This window comes from Arvicola amphibius, chromosome 5, assembly GCF_903992535.2.
Source record: "Arvicola amphibius chromosome 5, mArvAmp1.2, whole genome shotgun sequence".
In the NCBI taxonomy this organism is placed as follows: domain Eukaryota; kingdom Metazoa; phylum Chordata; class Mammalia; order Rodentia; family Cricetidae; genus Arvicola; species Arvicola amphibius.
In genome coordinates, this window is record NC_052051.1 from 100,031,690 (window position 1) to 100,054,824 (window position 23,135).

Below are 23,135 nucleotides of genomic sequence, written 5' to 3' on the forward strand. Positions count from 1 at the left end.
TTAAAAAAATAAAATCATTTTACAAATCAAAACCCAAACTGTGCAGTTCTACAACTCTGTCCCACCTGGTCATGGCTCAGCCATAATCTATGCCGCCACCTTTCCGACAGTCATTGTGCTTATTGGTGTTCACTTCACTAGGCAAAGTTTCCTTCCTATGTAGAATTCAAATCTATTTCCTCCTAAAAGAAAATCAACAAATTCCAACTATCAGTTACCAATTCTGTCATAACATTCAATCTATTATTGGTGAGTTTTCCTGTACCCCCTTCATGTACCTAGTGGAGAATCTCTAAGAATAACTGAATTATTCATCATGACCCACATTACCCTTTGGTTGAGCACATCCAAATTCCATATAGAGAAATCTTTATCAGACTCTTTAAACCAATTCTAAAGGCTTAACTATGGCCCATTTTTAAAATTTTCCTTTTAAATATTCTAAAACCTCATTTGATCAGAACCTCAATCTCAACATTCTTTTCCAGTCTCTGAGGAAATTGCTCTTTTGTCATCTATGAGCAGTTCCAAGTGACTCTTTCACTGCTATTTGCATGTGTGTGTGCTGTTTTAAATTATTTTCGCGTTTGTCTGCATTTAGGTAGTATCAAATTCTACATGCTCTGCAATATGTGACTTTTAGGATCATCTTTGTTGGTGCCTGGGAGTTGAGTACTTTAATTCATAGACAATATTCTACTAACTGTGCATTCCAAGTTAGACTTAAAATTCTCTCTGAAAAATACTGGGTTGGTTTTCAATGTTTTGATAGACCAAATAAAGCTACATTCCTTTGCCTTCAGGCATGGACATTTAGAAGTAGAAACCCAAGGTCACAGGCTCAGGAAATTTATGTTTAATTATACTTACAAATTTCTGCCAAAATTGAATAAATTGATGCATTCATATTCTAAAAACAGCTTAGAAAAGATCTACATTCCATGCATTATTATGCTTTCATTACTAGATTTTTTTTCATTTGTAAAGGAATGAAAAATAATCCATTTTGTTTTCACATGCATTTTCTTAATTAGAATAACTTGGAGAGGATAGAACATTTGTGTATTGGTGAATATTGCCATTTATGAATGCAGCACAGTTCTATATTCCAACCTATTTGTATCATTGAGCAAATTTCTATTACTTTCCCATGAAAGTCCCATGCTTTTAAAACTCATTGTTATTTTAGCTGAACATGTTATTTTTCTATTATTATTGTAAAGAGACTCTTATTTTTAATTTAGTTGTTAATTTTTATCAGTGGAAGCAGGAAAAGATGATTTTATTATGAAGGATTTTATCCAGCTAATCTGATAAAATCTTATTAACTCTATTGCTTACTAGTTGATAATTTTAAATATTCTAGGAAGATCAATTGATAACCCCTTTCTAAATTAGAACTGTCTTTTCTATTGTAGTTTGAAACTCAATTTATCATTCATTAACAGAAATGATAAAAAGGTATTCAGTTTGTGTTTTTTTGCATTAATGATAATAAATTCTAAAATTTAATTACTAAATGTGGTGTTTGAGTATGTATTTTACCAGATATTTTAATGAATTAGGAAATTAGTTTTCTATTTCTCAATGTTCAAGGGTTGTTACAATGAATACATATTAAATTTATAAAATTATTACTATTCATAAAAAATGTGTAATTTCTCCTATGGTAAGATTAAAAGGTAGATTAATGAATATACTATTAAAAAGCAACTACTAGTTTTAAGTGTTTTACATTGGGTTGGACTTTTGTGTATTGTGTACAAATTTTGTATATTGATATAAATTTGAGATTAATTTTGTTAGAACATACTGTACATATATTTCTACTCTTGTTCAAGATATTGTACCTATACAACTTATTTAGCAATATAATACAAATTTCTAGTTCTTGAAAATTATTATTACAAACTGTTTAAGATAATAAGGAAATTCAGGTTAATAGTTAATCATCTATTGTAATTGAACTTGTAGTTACATTAGGTATGTTTTCAAGGTCAAGCAAGGATCATTTTAGATAGATAGCTCATCTTCAAACACTTCAAAGATCTACAAAATATGGCATTTAAGATGTTTTGCTAACATAGATCCTTATTCTTTATGATGGTAAGACATGTCTACACCTGGCAGCACCAATCTACTTCATGGAAGATGATGGGCACTGAAGAAACTACACATGAAGTTTACTTTATTTCTTGTCCAGTAAGTCACTGGACAAGAAAGGGCTCTAGTCTCGACTGCTGATAGTATGCTGTCCTAATGGGACAAGAAGGATACAAAAGAAAGTGACTGCCAAATAATGTCAAGACAAGAAGGGACAGCCCTTCAGAATATCCTGCTTCACAGGAAAGTCTGTTGGCTATGTTAGGCCTTTAGGCCAAAGATGGATAACCCAATGTTGCAGAGGAACTTTGGGTGACTGTCTAGGCAGCCAGATGTTTCTGTCATTTCTCACATATTTTTGGAAGTTGCTTGCTTGCACTACCTGCTTACTCAGTTAATATTTTCTTTGTGGGTCTCTGGGAGTTGAAGGTAGTTATATAATTATCTGATGCAGAAAGAAAATTATGATAGAGGGTAAATTAGGTACAAGACTTTGGACTCACCAAGATAGAATTTTCTTGAATTTTTCAAATACAAACAGAGTAGACATTGTTGATATATTTATTGCCTGTATATATTGTATATAGTTATTGTACTTATTGTATGTAATTTTCTTGTATTAATTATAGCCTTCCTTCTATTTTAAACAAAAAGGAGAAATGTAGTGATATTTCCTTTGTGTTTTAATAAATAAAGCTTGACTGAAAGTCAGTGCAAAGCAGCCACACTATTTAGTCATACAGGCCAGGCAGTGGTTACACACACCTTTAATTCTAGTAGCCACACTAATTAGCCATAGAGACTGGGTGGTGATGGTATACACCTTTAATCCTCACCCTAAAGAGAAATATAAGGTGGGATGAGATAGGAACTGGCTTTTCTTCAACCTGAAGATTTCAAAGAGGTAAGAGCTCTCTAGGGGCTTGGCTGCTTTTGCTTTTCTTATTTTCAGGTTGAACCCAAATATATGTGTCTTTTTTTATTATTCATGCTACATTCCTGTATAAAACTGACAAAGAAAAAGCACCCATCCCTCTGTAAGACTTTCTTACTTTGACCCATCTTTACAATGAATAGATAAGCCCTTTTTGTAATGTGTTAGTTATTTTTTTCTTATTGCTATGGCCAAACACCTGACAAGCAACATAAAGGGCAAATGGATTTGTTGTGGCTTGCAGTTTGAGGGATTACAGTCAGTCATGTCTGGGAAAGCAATGCAGTAAGAGCAAGAGAATCACTGTACCACATAGTCAGAGTCAGGAAGCAGAAAATCAACAGGAAGTAGGCAGGGTCATAAAATACCAACGCTGGCCCTGTCACTAGGGTCCCAGTTACTCCAGTAAAGCTCTTCCACTAAAAGGTTCCACAACCTTCCAAAATAGCACCACCCACCAGGAACCAAGTGTTCAAACACATAAACCACAGGAGAATATTTCACATACAAAGAACACCATCATTGTTTCATTTTGGAATTTCATTTGACTAATAATGAAAGAGACTTGGTTGCATGAGTTGACCATGTCTAGAGCAAAGCAGTTTATCTAAAAACTTCTGTTTTCTCTTTATAGTATTACAATTGTCACTACAGACCCAGCTTTCATGTCTTTATAAAGGCAGAAAAATGGAATGCACAAGTAGTATAGAAACAACAGTTCCTCAAAGTCACAGGCCACAGTACTTTTTGGACATTTCATTAGCTACCAGACCTCAGAATATGGGGTTAGAGCCATTGCTTGTAGTAAATTCTGGCTGGATTGTGGTCACAGCTTCTATTAGGTAACTGACAGTCCTCCCAAAGTTGTCAGACAGTGTCCTGTTAGCACACTGATTTACACGGTTAATGATTGACTTGAAGTTTTCACCATCATGGGTGTAACTTAGGGGATTTATTCAGATTTTACCCATGGAAAAAGCACAATTGGGTCCTGAAGGGCACAGCATTGTAATTATAATATTTGTAGCTTTAGGCGAGTATCCCTGCAATTAATGCATTTTATTGCACCATACAGCTTCTCTCTTCTATCACTCATAACATTATTGATTTCTACCCCTCCTTAAACCCTGAATGTCAATAATCCTTCAGTCTCTCAGTAATTATGTTATTTCACAAGGATGGGATCAATAAAATCATATGTTGTTTAAAATAGTGTTTTCTCACTCAACATGATTTCCTTCGGGTTCTTGAAGTTATTGTACATTTACGTCATGTGGACCTTATTAATCAAGACTGTGTGAGTTTGGTGTGTTTCATTAATCATTTATTCAGTGAATGGCATGTAGATATTTTCTAGTTTGGGGCTACTAAAATAAAGGTTCTGGGGACTTACAGAAAAATAAGCATTTACCTCTAGTATAATAAATAAAAAGCAAGTTTCCTAATCCATCTGATAAAATGCCAGACTCTTTTAAAGAGTATCTGTATATTTTATATTAATATTTTATATTTTTGCTACAAATTTACTGCTTAATGTCCTCATTGACATTTGATATTATTGCAGTTTTTATTTGGACATTCTTTCTGATAGTCTCATTGCTTATGTTTTTTTTTTTTTTTGAAAGTAGGGCCTTTTTATTTTTACTTCGAGTGTTCAAAGGAATCCAATGTTTGGTTTAACATTTAAAAACGGGGGGGGGGCAGATACAAAAACAAAACTCTGGGGTCTAAAGGACACCTATTAAAAGTGTACCGGGGAGAGGAGGCTATTTGCCAGGCATAGGTATTTCAGCAGGTATCACAGGGCGAGGTAGAGGGTGATGGGACCGTGGTCACTGCCGAGAGCCTTGGAGCGGATCTTGCTGTGACACAATGCAGGTAAAAGAGAGTGCGACAACAAAAAGTAATCAAGGCGCCAACCAACATTCTTAGCCCGAGCATTCATCATGTAAGTCCGAAAGGTGTGCTCATAGGCGGTGCTAGGGTAGAGATGCCGGAAGCTGTCAGCCAGCGGGACATCCTGCTGGCTGCAGCTCCCCAAAGCCTTGGCGCTCCTGGGGAGTGAAGCCAGCATTCCTTTTGTTTCCTTTGGGGTTTCGAAGGTCAGTCTCTTCATGAGGTCCCCACATAGCACAGTGGCTTTCCAGAAGCCAAGTCCTTCAGAAACTTGCTAAAGGCTTCATCCCAACGCTGTCGGTACTCCAGTCTTACGAGACTCCGGCCTGCTTTGGGGACTTAGGCTGTTACCAGGACAAAGGACTGAAACTCAGACACAATCACCCGGCCTTCTTGATCATGTTCTTCCTCACCAATGCCATAAGAGACTTTGAGTGGGCACAGGCGGGAAAGTAAACACACACCGCTATATCCTTCCTTGTCTGATGGAGCCGACCATTACTGATGGGCGAGTCCAGGCAGGTCTTGAAGTTGGGAGTTTGTTCTCTGAGCATTTAGTTTCTTGGAGGCACAAGATATCTAGTGCTTCTTCCTTTACCCAATCTAAACCTTTCTTCTTAATCCAGGCTCGAAACCCATCCACATTCCAGGAGCATATTTTGAGAGTGGCAGATTTGCCACTGGGTGAGGTTTTCTGATCTGGAGGGTCCTCATACAAGACAGGGCCCTCTCCTGTGGCCTCTTTCTCGTTTTTCTTTGCTGCCCCTTTACTCTTCTTGGTCTCCGGCTCTGACTTGGGTTCTTCCCAGTTTTCTGCTACCACCTTCTTCACACCCTTTGGCATCCCTGTGACGAAAGCCCTTAGGCGCCTGGCAAACCGAAGCAGTGTTTACAGCGCTGCCTGCAGATAAGAAATGGCAAAATCAAACAAAAGGAGAGCCTCCTCCCTTGTGCGTTTGCACACTGTGGGGCCTCCTTCACTGGTCTTCCCTCCATGCCGGCAGCCTCCGTGAGGCCCCTCGGCGAACCCACTACCTGGCCTACCCAGGAGCCCCTCACAGCACAAAGAAGGAAGCCTGCCCGTTCCCACGTGGGAGCCTGGTGTGGTCTAGCTTATCTTTTCGTGTATCCAGTGACTAATGATGTAGATAGCTTCGTTTGTCTTCTGTCTGCATGGCATTCTTGAAGAAACACCTCATTTTTGCTCAAGTTTTAGTTTGTTTATTCATTTTAATGCTGTCTTAAACAACTGTTTATATCTTACATTTAAGTTCACCCAAAGTATGTGAGTTACAAATGCTCCCTTTTTCTCTGCTTCACTATATCATAATCTTCCACAGAGGAAGGACTTAAATAAAGTCAGGTTTGAGTTACCAAGAACCTAGACAGACACACCTGACTCAAGAAAATTGGCTGAATTTTGACAGACAAGGTGTTTACTGTGATATTTTATTTTGGAAGTCCCACATCCTTTGTATCAGCACCATGGACCGGGATACTGTCTACCTAAATACTCAAATAGCATCCTTTGAGTAGCATAGAGGCATTGAGCAGAACTTGCTACTTCTGGCTTATAATGATACTTGAGTTAACAATTGTGGGTTAAATATGTAGTCTCCTCAATGGGGTCATGTATCTGGATGCTTCGTCCATGAAAGTGAACCTTGTAGGTCATATCCATTTGCTCTTCTGGCCAGCATTCTCCGTTCCTTGATCCATCAGGATGTGAGAAGCCATGGCCTCCCAGCCCTGCTGCTCTGTATGTTTCATTCCACTGCCGTGCTTCACTCACTGTAGCCTTGAAACCGTAAACCAAAGTAAACATCCTTCCTCAAGCTGTTCCTGCCAATTCTGACAAATACGATTACTATAAAGCCATTAACTTATTAACCACTAAGCAAGCTTCGGTGGCCACACATTCAAAAGAACACATGTAAAAGAATCTACCAAACAAATGTTAACAATAACAAAGACACAGTGAGTGCAAGTTTTCAAAAATAGTTGTGAAAAAAAATCTAAGAGAAAATTTTAAAAGTTTAAACCATCCATCCTCAAGGAAAAGCAGGAATTGGTAGAAACTCCCTGAGCCTTGATCTGCCTAGATAAGATTTGAAGGGGCCACTCAAAGAACAAAGGCAAGTGAATCTGAAGAGTAGAGGGATAGCGTGTTTTTATCACAATATAGATATCACACACACACACACACACACACACACACACAAGAGAGCAGTGAGTATTAAAGCAGAATTTTTTGTTTGTGTGTGTGTTTTTCTGTGAGACTGCAAATCTTCTTGTATTTAAAATAAGACCCAATGGTTCAGATTTGCCTGAGACATATTAGCTGTTGTTCTTTCTTCCATTTAACCAGATGGGTTTCTCCAGTCATGTCCAAACACCAATCAATCCTCGCACATATGTAATGTAGTCACTGATGGGATGAGACCATCAGAGCAGCCTACTTCCAGATTACTCCCCTCAGGTTTGAATTCTGCTCAGCCTGAGCTTTGCAAGCAAGTCACCACAGGAATAAATGATTTCCCTTGCTTTGACAACATTTCAGAACTTGTGGGGGGTGAGGGATGTGTCTCATGTAAGAATTATTGGATTGACCCATTTACATGGAGATTGAGATGCTATGGATCTAGATTTGTTTCTGGTTGACTTCTCGCTCCTGCCATGCTTCCTGTGAGGCAGATCAACTCCTCATAAGACTGTCTCACACCAGGAATACCTCCAGCCAGAAGAGGTCTTTAAAAAATGTTTTCTATCCCAGGTCTATAAGTAAAAAAAAAGAGGTACAAATCAAATATTTATTGATAATAAATCATGAAGAAATTTGTTACAAAACAATTTAGTGGTATGTTCATAATTTTTCCATGTGAAATGAAAGCAAATTTTCACATGACTTAGATAGATTGCATTTTATTTTCACATAAAAATTAAATCTTGATCAAACTTTTGTTACTTCAGAGTGCAGGATGTTTTCAATGAATTTTCAGAGTTTATGGACATTATTAGTTCATAGTCACCAGTGCTAAGGTCTGCTTTGTATAAATGCATGGTACAAAGTTGCAGAAGGATACATAGGGGTATTTAAGAAATTTTTGGAGATTCGTTTCTAATACCAAGGCAAAAACCCAACCAAACAACAACACCAAAAATTATTATATAATTGAAACCGGAAATGTAAACAGTGATTTTTAACATCAAACATTTTATTGATAGTACAGTATCAACCAAATCTTTGCTTTCTATAATTACATCATCGAGCTTTAGTAATAGCAGAAAACTGTGTGTATGTTTAAAAAACAAACAAAAATTAAGCAAGCAAACAAAGAAAACTCCTCTGAACTTCACAGCTTGCAATTGTCTTCATTGTGTTTGAGGCAGCGTTAATTTGCACCGCCTGTCATTTCCACACTCACAGTGCTGAGTGCTCATGGTGAAAGCCAGACCAAGACTGCACTGAAAACTTACAAGGCAGAAGCAGCAAACAACACCAAAAATGCCTCAGAACCATCAGACTCAAATTTCAATTACTTGTGGTTCATGACATCTTCAGAACCTCTTCCCTGCTACCAAATACTGTGTGACCCCTCCGCATCCTGCTGTGAGTGGTTACCTCTGTCTGAGATTCTGTCAGCTGAGGAACTCGCTTGAGCTCATAATTGAATCTGAAGAGCCCGTTTCTCACTATTAAACGGTTCTTCTTCTTGGTGTGACTTTGGGGAGAAATAGTAGTATAGCTCTTTTCTCTGACAATTAGATGAAAAGTCTCAATTTACTTTTGTATTTGCTAACACAAGTTCAGTTTTTCTCTTTTTTCCTACTCTGAATTCCAAAGACTTCACCATGGAGTTAGATAATGATCACTTACTTCTGAACATCAATAACACCCAGCCCTAAATTATGTTGGGTCTCATTTTTTTCCAGTCATTGGGTAGCCATGTTATTTAGTAAGGGATCTGGTACCCATGTTATCACCTGATTTTAAACATGTTGTGTTTTGGTCAAGACATATAATGTGCATGGCCTACTGACTCATGTTTCAGAAATTGTGCTACCTCCTTGCACACGTTTGTCTTTGAACATTCTTGAAAGTTTAAAAGTAACATCTATTTTACATATATGTAATTCTGAGGCATACACAAAGTGATTGAGCTAGTTTATCATTTTTAAGGCCTCATATTACTTTCCTCATGTCCATTGATCAGAGAGAAGTTTTAAAATCTCAGAACAAATGTTTTGTCATACTTTCATTAAATTGGGTTGTTTTGTGAGGAGCATGGCTATTACATCGAGTGTTCACTTTCTCAAAGGGAGCTGTCTCTCTTTAGTCCTCTTAAAATTATGTAGCCTGGATTCTGTTCCTGGCATTAGAATGTTTTCTTTGTGAAAATTCACTGGAATAATTTTTGTCTTTATTTCCGTGGTGCAGTATCAGTTTGCATTATGCTGTGCAGTCAATATAATGTATATGGGTGGCCAAATATGAAGAGCTAAGCTACTTAGCCCCCATTCATCACTGTTGTTAATTTGTTTGAACTTGTTTATGATATCTCATTTGATGTCTGATATTTACAATGCTCTCATTTTCTTTGCAATTTTCCATTATTTTCTGAGTTACACTCTTTACTCTGTGTACATACAGAAGGCTGCAATCTCTTCCCCCAGCAGTTCCTTGCTTCATGCTTTACCGCAGTTGCAGAATTGGGCTTATGCAGAATCTCTATTTGAACTATTTTCAGTTTCCTCACAGACATAGCCTGCCATCTTGAAGCCAGATGTCTTTCACAGACATATGAACTTACACATGGTCTTTGGGGGAGATACATTTTTTTTTTGTATGTCAGCAATCATTTATGGCTTTAAACTTCCTCTTGTGCAACTCTGTTTTCCGTTCCCAGTGCTATGCTGTGCTCACTGTCTGATTGCTGATGTGGTAAAATCAGCAATGTGATAAGATGGAAATCCCCTACCATGCTAATAGAATATGGATTCAGAGCCCAAACTGCACATTCCACAAAGGAAATAACCCAGCAGGTTTTTTTTTTTTTTAACACAGAGCTTTTGAGTAATTCGACTACTTGGTGCTTATTTGAAATTCAACATCCAATAAGATGATACTTCAAGGAAACTATAACATGTAGCTAAATTATATACAAGGGTGAAAGTAAAAATTACCTCTAAAATTTTAACCCAGAATTCAGAGATTCAGGATACATATACTAGGTACTTACTGTGATCCAGGGACTAGTTGGTGTACAAAGGTAGACAAAGCAACAGCTAATTGTGATGACTTTAGACCAATCAGCAGAGATAGTCCCAAGAGAGATGAAATATTTTTAGGTTGTTTCTCTATCTTCTTTTAAACAGATGGCAAAACCCCCAACAGAATTGCTGCAGGAAGTGGTTTCTTCCTTATGAAAGGTAAGATTAGAGACCCTGATAGCAGAACACTGTGTAAATCAGGTGTCTGGGACAAGATAAAACATTTTCATATTTGTTGTTGTTTTAGGTGTTACAAAAAGAGTGAGGTTCTAAAGAAATAGATCCCCCAGAAATATCACACACACACACACACACACACACACACACACACACACACACACACACAGAGCAAGAATACAATTTAAGGAAAACAAAACTTGTTGATAAATTATATACAAGTGACAGTGAAATTTCTAGTAAAATTTTAGCCCTGAACTCAGAGATTTAAAGTACATTTACTGTGTACTACCTGGTTGTACAGACACAAACAATATATATATATATATATGTATATATATAAATCTTTTACTACATTTCTAAAATAAATATATCGATATCCATTTTTAAAGTTATACTTACACATGTGTATAGAATGGTTTTTTTGCTTTTTTTGGTTTTTTCGAGACAGGGTTTCCCTGTAGTTACTAGAGCCTGTCCTGGAACTAGCTCTTGTAGACCAGGCTGGACTCGAACTCAGAGATCCGCCTGCCTCTGCCTCCCGAGTGCTGGGATTAAAGGCGTGCGCCACCACCGCCCGGCTAGAATGGTTTTAAGGCACATTTAAATAGCAAATTGTTCAGGATAAAAAGGTGACAGGTGGGCTATGCCTTGTGTTGGTGAAAGATATGCCTTTCATATGAGATTATGAAAAGCTATGAAAGAGGAAGCATATATTTGCTGACATGAACAATAAATTAAATGAGTGTCATTAACAAATAATTAAACCAGTAGAACTAAAGTCAAGATCATCAATCATGTAAAATTAATTATGACAATGTTGCTAATAAAAACTTCCATTTTTGAATCTGAGTGACTATTTTGGAGAGAAAAGATATGTCTATCACCCTCAGAGTAGTGTTTCCCAGAACCTATTTTGAGTCGGAATCTCCAAAAACATTTGCAAATTTATGGTCCTACTTCCTAAAATTTAAAATAATTGAAAGCAGGGAATTGGTCATATAATACTTCACACCTACCCCATTTATTGATTGATGCTTTATTCAATATAGCAAGAAAATGGAACCAACGTAAGTGTTCATCAACAGATGGATAGACAATGATATTCTGGTACTTATGTGAACCGAAATACTATTCAGCTGTAAACAACAAAAAAGTGAATCCAGAAAATAGATTGACTTTCTCAGAAAAGAAAAGATGCATGCTCTCCTTCATATGCAGGTGTATATATGTAAATATATATTCTTATGGGTGTGATGTTTAGAAAGGAGAACAAGAAATGGAAATGAAAAAAGAAGACAAAGTCTTTACTAATGAGTTTACATATATTTTGTAATTGCTATAAGTCCTTTGAACATGTCCTTAAAGGGGCAGTGTCTACTTGTGAGTCTATGAGGAGCTACTGCCTTCCTGGGAAATGTAATTTTTTTAAAATAAGTTGTTCAAAATGAAATTTTTATTGGTTGTAGTTTTTTGATAGCACTTTTAAAAGAAGTACGTTTCTTTCTTTAAGAATGAATGTAAGGAGCTGGGCAGTGGTGGCGCATGCCTTTAATCCCAGCACTCAGAAGGTAGAGGCAGGCAGATCTCTGTGAGTTCGAGGCCAACCTGGGCTACAAGAGCTAGTTCCGGGACAGTCTCCAAAAGCTACAGAAGAAACCCTGTCTCAAAAAAAAAAAAAAAAAAAAAAGAATGAGTGTAAGATGTCCAAATAATAGTATGATGGTTATTACAAGTATATTTAAAATAATCACAATTTTTAAATCTCTAAGCATCTCTGGAAATGCTGATTTATTTTCCCTGAATCTCAGAGTAACACCAAAGGAGCTTGAAAACACTGAGAAACTTGCTTATTTGTTTTATTGTATGCTATAACTCTAAAATACATCTTTGAGGATGAATAAGATACTTTATCTAAAAAATAAATAAGAACCAAATATGAGAAGAAAAATTAGCACACTGATCAAAAAGCAATAAGAATGATATCTTTTTTGAGCTAGCATTTATTTGATTTTTCAACTTCCACCACAAGTACCTTTTTAAACAGTCATTTTGCTGTTGGGTAATGAGATTCAATTGATAGTGATATGGGTAAATCTATAGTCCAATAAAACTGCTATAAAATAGGCTAATATAAGTATCCTTTACATTGGTCTCCTAATGCAATTATAAAATCATGTAGTAATTCTGAGCCTGCTTCAACTGCAGCCCCAGAGAATCAACAAAGGGAAGATGGTAAGGAGAGAAGAAATATACAAAACTTCTATGGAGTGAGAAAAGGGGCGGCTTTAAAATTACAAGGAGATGATAGGCAGGATAGGAAACAACCAAGTGAGCACAGGAGAATAGCATTTCATTTTTCTCCACCATTTACTTGATACACAGAAGATGACAGTATCTCTAAGAAATCAGGAAAATGGCAACACTTTAAGTCACAAAATTATCTGAAATACTAAAAATGGAGATTTGGTAGAGCTTTAAACTCATAACACATTTCCTGGCTTTTAAAGCTCTACAAGGTGAAAAGCAAGCAAACTAAAATAAAAATCGAAAACTGCCCTGTATACAATCCTAAGAAATTAGCAACATTTGGACAGAGAGACTCCAGTGCACACACCAAGAGTACTGGACTCATGACCCACAGCTTGTTTTATAGGGATTTGCACTATCTGGGAAGGTGATTCTATAGGCAGAGCATCTTAGATCAGTGGAAATAAGACCCTAGCAACTAATGGTGAGCCACCACAGAAGATTGGAAAGAAGAGATTAAACATGATCAACATTGAAGCTTAAGTTTTTATAGGTATAGTTTGAGAAAGAATTTGAAGGGAACTCTAAAACAAATTGAAAAAATAAAGAAGACCACAAGATAAACTGGTTTCTTCAACTATAGCAAGTACTGAATACCGACTATCGATAGACTATGGCAGAAAAGAAAACAGCATCTGACTAGAGAGACAGCTCAGTAGTTAAAAGTGCAAACAGTTCTTGTTGGCGTTCCATCCCCAGAACCCACATTGGATGATACATAATCACCTGTTACTCCAGCTTCCAGATGCCCGGAACATATATGCACATGTCCCCTTATAGACACATACACACACACACACACACACACACACACACGTAATTAAAAATAAGTCCTAAAAAAGTATAGTATATCATATACTGAATTAAAGCTAGAGAAAGAGGATAAGGAGGAAAGAACAATTGCTTATCATAAAAAATGCTTTCAATTATGGCTCATAATTAAATTATGCCTTAATGACTTTAAATGTTGGTGTAGGAGGGTCTTCTTTCTATGTGTTGTTTTCATTGGTTGAATAAAGAAAACTGTCTTGGCCTTTTGATAGGGCAAACTTAGATAGGTGGGGAAGAGAGAACCGAATGCTGGGAAGAAGGGAAGTATGGCAGACGCCATGCTTCTCCTGTCTAAGACGGATGCTGGTTAGACTTATGTCGGTAAGCCACGATCTTCTCTTGAACACAGATTAATAGAAATGGGTTAATCAAGATGTGAGAGTTAGCCAATAAGAGGATAGAGCTAATGGTCCAGGCAGTGTTTAAATGAATACAGTTTCTGTGTAATTATTTCGGGACTAAGCTATCCGGGCGGTGTGACATGGCCTGCTTCTCCCTATTACAGGGCGCCCATGTGGATAACTGCATCCATAGAAAACCTGAGAAAGCTTGGGAAAAAATAGAATAAAGCATGTTTTCTTAGTAGCAGCAATTTCTTGGGTCTGCTCTTCTTGCTAGAGGCAAGCAAGTGCTCTCATTTAAGAGAGGCTTCCTCATTCAGTTTTAGCTGCAAAATCTTGCAGCTCTTCAAAGAGGTCCTGCCATGAAACACTTACATAGTGTTGATGAAAAGCTGACTGCATGCTTTTCAGTTTTCAGCCATAGCAGGAAAAAAAGCTGTGCCATTTTAAAATGCCGGCCATCTTGCCAGGGCAAACTCTGACTCTTTCTGGCAGGCAATCTGACTATGGAGCATTTGAGAGTGGTTTCTGAGCGCACTTCTGCAGCTTGTTTGCTGGCAGGGACCTTGAACCACAACAGAGTTGTGGCAATAAAAATGGCTCTGGCGCTACCTCTGCCATGAGGCTGGAAAGCTAAGGAATGTGCTGGATCCAGCCATCAAAGCCACGACTTTAATCCTACCCATATTGCTTAGTAAATTAAAGGCTCATGTGGTCAGATAAAGAGAGAGAGATCCAGTAAAGATAGATTCAAAGATGAAGAAGACCTCTAAATGGTTTACTATGTGTTAAAAAAGCTAAAGGTTAAAGTGCTTTAAAAAAGAGAGTAGTTGGGTGTGGTGGTACACACCTTTATTCCCTATGCCTGGGAGGTTGAGGCAGACAGATCTCTGTGAGTTCAAGGCATGGTAGCACATGCCTTTAATCGCAAAGCTTGGGAGTCAGAGACAGACAGACCTCTTTAATTTCAAGGTGTGGTGACAGACACCTTTAATCCCAGCACTGGGGAGGCAAAGACAGATGGATCTCTGTGAGTTCAAGGATAGCCTGGTCTACAAAGGGAGTTCCAGGACAAAGAAAACAGAGAACCTCTCTCAAAAAGCCAAAATTTAAAAGTAAAAATAAAAGAAACAGAGGTTAAAATAAAGCCACATAAAGATGGAAAATACAAAGAGAATCTTGATACTGTATGCTATTATGCTCTCTTTGAATTGTTTGAATGCTGAGGAAGGAGCAACAGCTACTAAAAGATATTTCTTTATAAATGCTGCTGAATTAATCCAAGATAGGTATTTTGAAAATGCCTTGACTTCAAAAGGTATGCTACTTTGGAGAAGAGATTTTGCTTTTGTTTCCACAGGAAATCAGAGGCTGTGGATTCATTCTGAGTTAAGGTTAAGGTTTCCTCAAGAAAGACCACCTGAGAAATCTCCGGTAGTAACAGATGGCCCAGATGTCTGAGTTCTACATCTAGAACAGATTCAAGATGCTGCCTGAGATGATCAAGCCTCACAGGATACTCCAGTCAGGACTTGAACATAACTCTAAATTTTCTTTAGGTCCCTATAAGATTATCAGTGCCCAGTTATGCCAGCACCATTTGTTGAAGATGCTCTCTTTCTTCCATTGTGTACTTATGGCTCCTTTATCAAAAATCAGGTGTTCATAGGTTTGTGGGTTAAGATCTGGGTCTTCTGTTTGATTCCATTGGTCAACTTTTCTGTTTTTATGCCAGTACCAAGCTGTTTTCAATACTGTAGCAGGATGTCAACCTGTAGAAGAATGAAAGTAGATCCATGTCTATCATCATGCACAAAACTCAAGTCAAAATGGATTAAAGACCTCAATATTAATCTGAACACACTGAGCCTAATAGAGGAGAAAGTGGGAAGTACTCTACAACATATGGGAACAGGAGTCCATTTCCTACGTATAACCCCAGCAGCACATACATTAAGGGCAACATTGAATAAATGGGACCTCCTGAAGCTGAGCAGCTTCTGTAAAGCAAAGGACACTGTTACTAAGACACAAAGGCAGCCTACTGACTGGGAAAAGATCTTCACCAACCCTGCAACTGACAAAGGTCTGATCTCTAAAATATATAAGGAACTAAAGAGACTATTATCAAAATGCTAATTAATCCATTTAAAAAAAATGGGGCTCTGAACTGAACAGAGAATTCTCAACAGAAGAAGTCCAAATGGCCAAAAGACACTTAAGGTCATGCTCAACCTCCTAAGCTATCAGGGAAATGCAAATCAAAACAACTTTGAGATACCATCTTACACCTTTCAGATTGGCTAAAATCAAAAACACCAATGATAGCCTTTGCTGGAGAGGTTGTAGGGTAAGGGGTACACTCATCCATTGCTGGTGGGAATGCACACTTGTGCAACCACTTTGGAAAGCAGTGTGGTGGTTTTTCAGGAAATTCGGGATCAACCTACCCCAGGACCCAGCAATTCCACTCTTTGGAATTTACCCTAAAGATATCCAATCATACTACAAAAGCATTTGTTCAACTATGTTCATAGCAGCATTATTTGTAATAGTCAGAAGCTGGAAACAACCTAGATGCCCTCCAGTGGAAGAATGGATGAAGAAACTGGAATATATACATATTAGAGTACTACTCAGTGGTAAAAAACAATGACATCTTGAATTTTGCATGCAAATGGATGGAAATAGAAAACACTATTCTGAGTGAGGTAACCCAGACCCAAAAAGATGAACATGGGATGTACTCACTCATAATTGGTTTTTAGCCATAAATAAAGGACATCGAACCTATAATTCATGATCCTTGAGAAGACAATAAGAAAGTGAACCCAAAGAAAAACAAATAGTTATCCTCCTGGATATTGGAAGTAGACAAGTTTGCCGAGCAAAAATTGGGAACTTGGGGGTAGGGTGAGTTAGGGGCAAGGGGAGATGGGGAGAGAAAAGTGTGAAGGGGAGAATAGGGAGAGCTTGGGGGAATGGGATGCTTGGGATATAGGAAGGGTGGATATGGGAGCAGGGAAGCATATATCCTAATTAAGGGAGCCATTTTAGGATTATTAAGAGACTGGACTCTAGAGGGGTTCCCAGGTATTCAGGGAGATGCCCCCAGCTAGTTCTGTGGGCAGCTGAGGAGAGGGAGCCTGAAAAGGCCAGATCCTATAGCCATACTGATGAATATCTTGCATATTACCATAGAACCTTCATCTGGAGATGGATGGAGATAGAGACAGAGCCCCACATTGAAGCACCGGACTGAGCTCCCAAGGTCCTGATGAGGAGCAGAAGGAGGGAGAACCTGAGAAAGAAAGTCAGGACCTTGAGGGAACCTTCATCTGGTGATGGATGGAGATAGAGACAGAGCCACACATTGGTGCACCAGACTGAGTGCCCAAGGTCCAAATGAGGAGCAGAAGGAGGGAAAACATGAGCAAGGAAGTCTGGACTGCGAGGAGTGCTTCCATCCACTGAGATGGTGGGGCTGATCTATTCGGAGTTTACCAAGCCCAGCTGGACTGGTACTGAAAAATCATGGAATAAAACCCGACTCCCTGAACAGGGCAGACAATGAGGGCTGCTGAGAAGCCAAGGACAATGACACTGGATTTGGATCCTACTATGCATACTGGCTTTGTGGGGGGGTGGCCTGTTTGGATGCTCACCTTCCTGGACCTGGATGGAGGGGAGAGGTACTTGGACTTCCCACATGGCAGGGAACCCTTACTGCTCTCTGGACAGGAGAGGGAGGGGGAGTGGAAGGGGGTAAATGGGAGGTGGGGAGTAAGCGGAGATTTTTAATAAAAATAAAAAAAAAGATTATCAGTGCCTACAACCAGCCAGAAGTAGACTGGAATACTACGCCCACATTCCCAAAAAATGGACTATGAATATTTTCCTTTTTTTGTTGTTGTTATTTTGTTTTTGTTTTGTTTAAAAGAGGGGGAAGTGGTGTGGGAGAATTGTCTGTATTCTGTCAATCATGTTTTAAATAAACACTGATTGGCCAGGCAGGAAGTATAGGTAGGTCAACCAGACAGGAAGTAGAGGTAGACCAATGAGAACAAGAGAATGCTGGGAAGGAGGAAGCCCATTCCTCTACACTCCTGCCCAGATCACCAAAGAAGCAGGATGTGACCTGCCCCACTGAGAAAGGTACCAAGCCATGTGGCTAACATAGATAAGAATAATGGGTCGACACATGTTATAAGAACTAATAAGTAGCCTGAGCTAATGGGCCAATCAGTTTTATAACTTATGGAGATCTCTGGGTGATTTTTTCTAGGGCTAAACGACTGGGGGAACTGGGCAGGACAGAAACTCTCACAAGCCAGACCTCATGTTACAAAATGTGAGCATCAAAAGACTAAAATTGTCAGAATAGGAGTGAAGGGTATAGACACTTCCTGAGTGATGTTCCTATTTGGTACTCTATAAAGGGTACTCTATAAAAACTTGTCTTAATACAATGAGAGAAACAGGTAAGAGGATAAGGATGGAGAGACAAACCACACAAGACAAAATAAAACTTGAATCATTATCCTCATTACAGAAGAATCATACTTCAGGACAAAGAAAATTGTCCTGTTCAAGGAATGGCATTGTATACTGACCAAAGGAAAAGAATGGAAGAGCCAGAGAGCCAGGAAGTTTGCTGCAAGGCTGTGCCTTCTAGATGTGACAGCAAAGCTTCACCCCTGAAATCTCAACAACATGGTTGCCTAAACAAGACCTGCACAATGGCAGTTCCAATGTGGAAGGAGGAAATCAATCTCATGGAACCCCACCACTAGATGGATCAATATAGGCAACTAATGTCTATTGAGAAAAGCATTAGAATTTCCTAGAATAAGCCCCCTAACTGGCTACCCAATACTAAGAAGGTCCTAAAACATATACATATAACAGAAAATAAGTGGGTTCGGCAGTTTGAATATTCATAAATGCACACATGTGCAATTATAATACATATATACCAATAATTAGAGGAAAAGAAGCTATGGCTTGAAAGGCAGTGGGGAGTAGACATGGAAGGGTTAGAGGCTAGAAAAGAAAAGGGGAAAGTGATATAATTATACATTGATTAAATTTTAAAAAGAAAAATATCCCTCAACTAATGAAATGGGTTAATTTTCAGAAATATCTAAGAAGCATTACTAACAGATTACCAAAATTGATAGACCAAGATAAACAACAGACAAAGCCACTCTCCGTGCTGAAAACATCTGCAGTGCCCTAACAGTGACCTCAGCAGTGAGACCATAAGTAAGCATGGAGATGAATTGCATCAGCATGCTTGATCTAATTGACATTTAGAGAAAACTGTAATAATAGGAGAACACACATTGATTTCAAGCTAACATGGAATATTCAAAAAAGATCAAATTTGGGGTCATAGAGATTTCCTAACAATTTTATTAAAGTATAAATCATAAGTACTATGTTCTTACATTATAATGAAATCTAGCTAGATATGAATTCCCCCTCCACACAAAAAAACACTAGGAAAATTACATTTGAGATTAAATAAAAATTTTCATTTATAAGTGAGTCAAGGAGGTCTCAAGAGAAATTTTAAATGATTTTGAACTAATTTAAAATAAAAATCATAAAAATTTGTAATAATCAATAATTATAGACAATATACATTATTGAGTGCATACAAAAGAAAAAGAAATTGTCTATACTCAGTAACCAAGGTTTCCAGCATTGAGTATTAGAAAAAGAAATGCACCTTAAGCTGTGACAGGCATTTTCAGCTAAAAGCAAGCTTACTAAAAGGAAGATTTTAGCAGAAATCAGTGAAATTGAAAGCAAAAAATCAATAGAAAAAAACCAATGAAACCAAAGTTGGTTCTTTTAAAATATCAAGAATAATTTTATAACTATATAAAACATCTCCAAGCAGTCCTTCCAAGACTAAAGGAAAGATACCTCAAAAAAGACTTAAAAAGAAAGTTCTGAAAGAACAGAAATGATTCCAAACAGCTCCTTCGAAAGCCAGGTGTAGTGATGAGGTGCTGGCAGGCCTGCTTTTCATCCTGCCTGGCTCCTGGCTGCCTGTCTAGATTATGCCCCGAAATAACAACACACAAACTATATTCATTTAAACACTGCCTGGCCATTAGTTTCAGCCTTTTACTCACATCTTGACTAACCTATATCTAATAATCTGTGTAACATCACGAGCGGTGTCTTACTGGAAAAGATTCAGCATGTCTGTCCTGGTGGCTGGCTCCATCACATCTCTCTCCCTGAGGAGAGGCACAGCGGTCTGCCTAAATTAGGAGAGGCGTGGCATCTGACTGAGCCATCTACCTCACTTCCTTCTTCCTGTTCTGTCTACTCCACCCACCTAAGGGCTGGCCAAGGCAGTTTGTTTATTAGCCAGTGAGAATCCTCCATCAGCCAGGGTAGAATGAAGATAATTAAATGGGTGATTATAGACTATAATAACACTAAAATCCATGCAAAATTAACACATACAACAATAGCGGGTAAAATGAAAGATGGAGACACAGAGTCCAAATATGCTAGGATCTGGTATCAGAGAAGTAATAAAATCCATAATTGTGTTGGATACACTGAATCACACATCTTTTCTCTCGAGATCTCTAAACACAAAAGGACTAGTTAGGGGTTATCTACCTTCTCCAATTAAATAGAGAAAAAAACGAGATAATAGTAAACACCTCTTAATTCAATACAGACAAGAAGGGGCTGAATAATGAACACAAACAGATCTGCACCATATAATGCAAATTACTATTGACCCATGTATGCCGATAATTAAACATAAACCAAAGACATGCTTCAATAAATGATGAACACCTCAGAGTTATTGTGTAAATGACATGATGATTGGAGAACTGCATCACAAGCTGTGACACAGAAGGCTTTGAAACAAGAGAATTAAAAGCATTGCTCCAGTCACAGCTGAAAATGATGACAGACACGAGCCCTCAGCCCGTGCGCATACAATTACACACAGGGAAACACATCAGACACAAAAAGCATAGAACTGAATGATGATAAGACCAATCGACAGTGGCATCATGAGAGTTCATCATATCTTCTTCAGTAGCTAAGACAACAGGGGAAATTACCCTTTTAAATTCAGGTTTTACTAAAAAGACATTCTGAAAATCTAACAAGCAAGACCTTTTAAAGGAATAATTGTGATTTGTCTATGATCTGAGACTTAAAATTATAGATGTCAATTCTATCTCAGAGCAGAGCTCTGGAGTCTGACTGATATGTGAACTCTTCTATACATTGCCTGACAGGATAGCTGATATTTCCAGGAGGTAAAGTTTTCAATTAATGAAAGAACAACATATTTTTAAGGGAAAATATCTCAATTGCAGAGAAAAGAATCTACATGTTACAGAACAGTCTTGTAGAGAGAGAGAATAAGAAATATATATATATCGGTCTAACAGAACAAACAGAATTATATTACAAAATAAGCAAGACTGTCATGATATGAACTAGAGTAAGAACACACTTATTCTAAAAGGACAAACATGAACTGATCCTCGAGTATAAGATAGTTGATCTAAGAAGCATGCAGCTGTAGGTTGTTAAACTGCAATATAAAACTGAGGAAGTATTGGTAAGAGTAGTTACTTAACTTGCTGATTACCCAAGTAGAGTTAGGCAATAAAAAACAAGTATTAGCCTCAGCATAGGACCACAGCAGAATTACAAGGAAAATTCATAGGAATCTAGTGCAAAGACAACTTTAAAAATCGTTAACAATAATTTCTTAGAATTAAACCAATAAAAATTAGGAGTAGAGGGCTGGCAAATCTGCTTAGCATCTAAAAGTACTTGCTGTTACAGCCTGATAATGTGAGGTTAATCTCCAGAACTCCCAGGAAGGTGGAAGGGAAGAATGCAAAGTTATCTTCTGACCTTAACAGTTGTTCAAAAGCATGTGCATGCATATGTACACACTTGCACATGCACATGTGTGCACACACACAAAAATGGGGGTGGCTAGGGAGATGGTTTAGTCCAAAAAATACTTGCCTCTCAAGCATGAGTATTTGAATTCAATCACCAGCACCTACATAATGATACCTAGTACAGTTGTGCACTTTGTCCCAGTGCTAGGAAGGTGCTCTCTGGTAGCTTAATTGATGAACTCCAGCCTTCTGAATGATGCTGGCCCAAAACAGATGAATAGCATTCCCAAGGATGACACTTGAGGTTGAGGGTTCCTGATCTGCAAGTGAATATGAATACAATCCACACATGTGTGCATACATGCACACACACACATACACACACACACACTATTTTTAAAAAATAGGAGTAAGGAGTTTGTCTTTTTACTCCTTTTATCTTCCTCATCTTCCCTCCTATTCTTATTATACAAATGTTTCAAATTCATGCACATAGATATTCTAGTGTAATTAATACCACAGTAAGTAGATTATCAATGATACAGTTGCAAATGACTTCTTAAAAACAAGCACCAGAGATATTGAATACTCAATGCTAGGGAGTCCCTACTGGAATGCTAATGCCTTACAATATCTCATTATTTCTAAATAATTGAATTTTAAAATTTAAACATTGATAGAATTCTAATATTCTGGCTAATTCCACCAACCAACTGCTCTTTGGTAGCATTTGTACAACTCTGTTTCCAATAGAAATCAAGGCAGTTCGGTACATAGAACACATACCATATCGTGTCACTCTCCTTCCCGTAGCTGTAAGTTTAGCTGCCAGCGGAAGTTCCCTAGGGAGTTTTAAAAATGTCAATCAGGTTCACAGCTGGAGAAAGAGTATTTTCTCAGAGAAAAATTTTAGCTACAAGAAACATAGGCTCTGTCATTTTGAACTCACATAAGGAGTTAAATTCAAGAAATTGTAAGAAACAGCTTTTTACTCATAACTGAACTGGATAAGAAAAAAATAGGACAGATAAAGCGAAGGCTTTGCTGATTTCCTCACATCCCAGTTAATCTCTGCAGCCGCCATGATGGCTGCTAGGCAGGCTGCCGCTTGGGTGGCCAGCTCTCCAGTCCTGGAGAAAGAGAAGAATCTACATCCCACACTAAACCAAAGTCTTTCTGCTCAGCATCCCTGTCTTAAGTTGCAAGATCTTAGTCTTAGGTCTGAACAGAAGCCTCTTTAGTCAGTTTGCACATGGTGTTTTATTTCTCCTTCTCTTAAAAGTGAATGGCTTTACACACACACACACACACACACACACACACACATCAAACACTGGGAGATGATGGTATTATGAGGCCACC

The 23,135-nt window shown here is 38.0% G+C and overlaps 1 pseudogene; it reads right to left on the reverse strand.

Moving 5' to 3' along the window:
* Positions 1 to 4,835: 4,835 nt before the first annotated feature.
* On the reverse strand, positions 4,836 to 5,777 carry LOC119815593 (annotated as a pseudogene).
* Positions 5,778 to 23,135: the final 17,358 nt, after the last annotated feature.